We start from the raw sequence: 5405 nt of genomic DNA, 5'->3' as shown, positions 1-5405 counted from the left end.
CAACAAGTCTAAGTCCATGATTTGAATATAGAAACCACTTCTAAAACACAACTAGATCATGGAGTAAATTGATAGAATTTAAATAGATAAACACAATTAAACTCTCTAGATTTCCGATTCAATTTCAATTAACCTCAATTTAATACATGTTAAAGGGCATGGCAAGGTCATCACCTATATCCATTATAAAACTCAATTAGGTTGTTAGAACAACAAAGTAGAACTTTAATTAAATCATGCTAATTTAAGTCCCAAGGTTCTAAAACAACTTCAAATAGTCCCAAATTAATATATACTAGTAAACAAGTCATGGCCAATACAAACATCAAGTTAAAACCTTAATTAAGCTAATGGGAACACAAAATAGATTTTAATTAATTCTTTAATTTAAATCTTTTGATTTTTAAACTTAACCAAATGCTCTCAATTAACATATCTTAGAGAATATGCCAAGGACTAATGTAATATCACAATACAAGTTTATTTCATGCAAGTTACACCTATGTAAATTAAACTTTCACTAAAGTTAAATATAAAATAAAGGTTGCAATTCTCATGCAATCAATCCCAATTTAATATATGTGAACAACTACACCAAAGCTTAATTTTCTAGCATGGCACATTACATTTCCAAGTTGTATATCACCATGAGGATTAAATCTTAAACATAGAATTTAATTAAATAAAATGTTTCAAAACCTAACCGAATATTCTAAATCAAATATATACGAAACAATATGGCATGTAAATCAAGAAAATCAAGTCAGAATTTAAATAGAGTGAATAATGCACTCGGGGTAAATTAATTAATCAAATTAATTAATAATTACTAATTTTCAAAACACCTCCAATTACTTTCAAATTCAACTATGTTGAAGAACATGCTAAGGCCTAATATAATATACTAACACATATTAATTTCAAGCTAGTTAAGGCTATGTGAATTAATCTTTCACCTAAGATAAATATTAAATAAAATCTTTAATACTTATTCAAATGTTCCAATTTTAATACATGACAATGAGCATATCAAGGGGCAATATAAAATATGCTACATGTTTAAACCAAGTCATGAGCAACCGGGAAAATTAGATCCCGTACAAGAAAAATAAATAATAAAATCTCTAGATTTTATATTTAATCATGCAAACAAGTAGTATAAGCATCACAAGCATGCTATATAACAAGAATTTAAACCTAGAACATCTCCTACCTCAATTTGAGATGAAAATCTCAAAAGCCATCAAAGTGGAACGGCTCCGAATCTGACAAAACTACTAGGTTTTGTCGGGGACAACGCCGTGAACATAACCCCCATGAAAGCCCCATCAAAATCATAACTTGACCTAAAAACCAAACTCAAGAAATGGTCAAAACTGAATTCTAATAAGGGGGAAAGGTATAGCACGGCGAGGGGAATAACAAACGTTAAGGCCGAAGACTTTCCATTAAGGAAAAGTGAACCAAAAGAGGAGAGAGAAGATGGCAGCACCCCTTTGGCTGCCATGGGAGCTCCAGGTCGTGCATGAAGAGGGAGAAGATGAAAAATGAAATATCTCACCCCCCTTTTATAGAAATCTCAAAAAGTGCCCCGAACGGGCCCTGCCGGGTCCGAAAAAGTAAAATTTGAGCAGACGCGCTCAAATGGCAAAACTTTGTGAACGAAAAAGATTAAAAATGATAAAATATGAACAACTGAAGAAATGGCGCCAAAAATTGAGTCCCGAACAGAAAGTGATGCCCAAAACAAGTTTGGCAAAAACTAGGGCCAGAAACCCTAAAACTGGAAAATATCGACCAGGAGGAAATTCCAAGAGTACACACTCGACAAAATGTGAAAATGAATCCCGTATGAGGATCCAGGCTCAAAACAAGACATTTTGCAATAACTTTCATTAATTGCACAATGGCCCCTCCAAAAAATGAAAACTGCACTTATGGCCCAGAATGAAAATATCTTCCAAAAATATTTTCTTAAAAACCCTTGAAATAAAACATCTTCAAAAGATATTTACGAAAAACACCCCAAGAAAAGAAAATAATTTCAAAGAACTTTGCATCCATGCCCCTATGGACATCGGGAACAACCATAGTACTTTCTTGCAAAAGTAAAGATACGTATTTCATGAAAACCACTCAAGATAAAGGCACGTGAAGTCAAAACCAACTCCGAGCATGAGAAGTGAGGTTGTGCCAAAAACTGACAAACGAAAATAAGACAGAATAGGGAAAAGGACTAAATAGTGCATAGTGTCCAAAAACGAAAAATGTGAAAATGACTCGGTCCTCAAAGGAAGTTGTCAATCCACGAAAAAGAGTCTCAGGAACCAATTTCGAGCACTCGAGATGACACTAAACCACACGAAACAGAGCTCAGAAAAGAAAATTAAACGAAAAAAATTCATTCATAAAATTTCAGGAAAAATGAAAGGAAGGCAAATGACCAGGTCGTTACAACCTACCCTCCTTAAAGGAATTTCGTCCTCGAAATTAGTAACACACCAGAGAGAACAGAATAATGACCGAACAAAAGGTCAAATCAAAAGACAGCTCACAACGCACTGAAGGTCAAATCCTAAAGTCTAAAGATCAACTGAAGGAACACGAAACCATGAACTGAGACAACACCTCATACGAATCGGCACGTTAACTGAACGTCAACTACCAAGAGAATCCCAAGACAACAAAATGTTGAAACATGATAGAAGAAGAAAGTAACAAGGCAGTACGAACAGTGACCCAAACTCGCCCACACTTACTCGTCAGTAAAGTAGCATGACAGTATAAGGCACTAGTTCGTAACATGCTCTGGAAGGGAACTTTTCGATACAAATGACATCAATGTCGAAAATGGTCATTACCAAAGGCACTACGGAAACCAGGCATCTACGAGAGTTGGGGTAGCTAATCCCAAAACTCTGACAACAATGACACTGGCAGAATTACGCTTAAGGCCTTAGATCTAGAAGCCACGAAGGAAAAGGAAATGAAACGGTGCCTCCCTGGCCCACGTCTCAGTCCACCAGACAAGAACTGCAATTCTACACTCACATGAGCCTTACTCGCATCAACAAAATAGATAAGAAGGTTCCCGACATGGGTCCTTACAGAATGAATTTCTCCTATCCAAGGAAGAAACTCGTGAAAACAGAATGCATCCAAGGAATACGACAAATCCTATGAGACAATGTCAAAACCTGACATAAAGGAAGTAGCTAGCATGCAACATAGCAATGGACTATCTACTCAAGGTGCCACATAAGCAAACAGACATGTTATCAAATCAAAACATGTTATCAAGAGTATATATACACATAAAGTATGCTTAACAAATAATAGATGTCTCAAAACACCTAAGCATGTGAACATGTTATCATACATGACATGTTATCAAAGAAGGCATGTTATCAAGATATAAATGACACATCAAAGCAAAACAACGTGAGCATGATATGCACCCAAAACCTGTCGTCCAAGGTATTCGAACTAGGACGCTCTGATACCACCTGTGACGACCCTGGTTTTTAGGCCAGCGTGTCCTGTGATGAACCGTAAGGATGATTCGATAACGGATCCGAATGCGGAAGCGAAAACAAAAAACAAGACTCGAAGAAGTCAAAGTGACCTTCCATGAGGTCGTTGAACTCAACAAGAACTGATGCGGAAGCAAAAGATCGAAAATATGACAAATAAGCCCCCAGGGGCAAAATAGTCATTTCTGAAAATTGTAGATTCGGGTGCCACCGAGCACCCCGCTGGAAGGACAACGAAAAACTAATGAAGATGGACTCAAGAATCGTATGATTCGGAGTCCGGACGAAGGAGAAACGGCATGACAAAGAAAAACGAGCGCTTAAACCAAAAAGGGTAAATTGGTAATTATTCAGGAAGAACCGGGTGCAACCGAGCACACCATTGGAAAGACAGTGAAAAATTAGTCAAGTTCAAAAAAAAAATTCACTTGAATCGGAATCCGGACGAAGGAGAAAAGCCCAAAAGAAGAATTGACGTCGCAACGGCCCAACGAGGGGCCATGGCGCACATGGCGCCCATGCGGGAGCCCACTAGCGCGCATGCCGGCGCCCAAAGACATGGCTGGTGGCAGCCCTTGGCTGCGGCTACATTTTTTTTTTATCTGCCCAGAACTGAGGCTTGAAACGGAGGTCAAGACGAGTTTTTCTGGAAAAACACGAAGAAGAAACCCCTCCTAAAATCGAGTTTTCTACTCAACAGCGTGGACGGAATCGAAAAAAACTCACTGTGAAATCTCCAAAATGCCCCTAGATCAGAACTGAACAAGATGGTCATAAAGCTGCTAAATGAAAACTGGAAGCTGAAACTTCATGAGGGATTTACGGTACTAAGCCGACATTTTCTGGAAAAACACAAAGAAGAAACCCCCCCTAGAATCATGTTTTCTATTCAACCATGTCAAAAGAAGAAAATAAAACTGATGAGAAAGGTCCATAATGCCCCTAGATCAGAATATGCAAAAAAAAATGCGAAATGAGTTCACAAGAGGCTTAAAACACAAACGATAAGGTTTTGCCCACAAACGACCATGTACGCAAACGTAACTTACCTATTTAGACGCGTTACAATGGTCCATGGCTTAAAAATATAACCGATGCAAAATTCAACCCCCCAACGGGCAAAAAGGCAAAAATGGACTTAGAATGGAAAACATGGAATCCAAAAATGTAAAATGGAGTCAAATGACTATTTGGCCCTCAGCCACACTTCATACAAGATTAATAAGACCCTATGAAAGAATGAAAATGGAATTCCCACACCCGATGCAACTATGGTGAAGCAATGACTTGCGATTTTTCAAGGTTTTCATAATATTTCATGAAGTTAAAAAGTTGTATAGAATACAATACACATGTCATTGGCCTCCGGCCTCATCTCATACATGTCAAATACATTGAAAGGAGTGCACTTATGTACACATTACATACATGGAATCAAATATACATATTTTGACATATAAGTCTACAAAATGACATTTCATGCTAACATTTGCATGAAAAGGAAACTTGAAGGTTACACGACATCCAAGGAATGCTAGGCGTCACGAACCAAGTCTTCGTACCTGAAACATGCCCCAGTATTGTAGGGGTGAGTAACATAAAGCTACTCGTAGGAGATGAGCATGCATCAACCTAGCATTTTACAAATTTATCACCTTAAGGTGAAACATGTTAAAGGGGCTCATGCCACCTAACGTCTATGTCCAAGTGAGATTCGGGGAGCATCCTAAGCTACCTTAGAGTCTAAGCAATAAGAATCATGATATACATATGTGTATGAAACGAATCATGGTTGGGATAATCTAAAAAACACGACAAGAAGAATGCTTGAGCATAGATTAACATGAATTACATTTTCAATATAATTGAACT

The sequence above is a fragment of the Cornus florida genome, unplaced genomic scaffold, assembly GCF_030987335.1.
Source record: "Cornus florida cultivar Cherokee Brave unplaced genomic scaffold, ASM3098733v1 CherokeeBrave_3.0.0_Hap2_Chr08, whole genome shotgun sequence".
NCBI classification, from domain to species: domain Eukaryota; kingdom Viridiplantae; phylum Streptophyta; class Magnoliopsida; order Cornales; family Cornaceae; genus Cornus; species Cornus florida.
The sequence above is the reverse complement of the archived record's forward strand: the minus strand, read 5'-3'. Positions refer to the sequence as shown.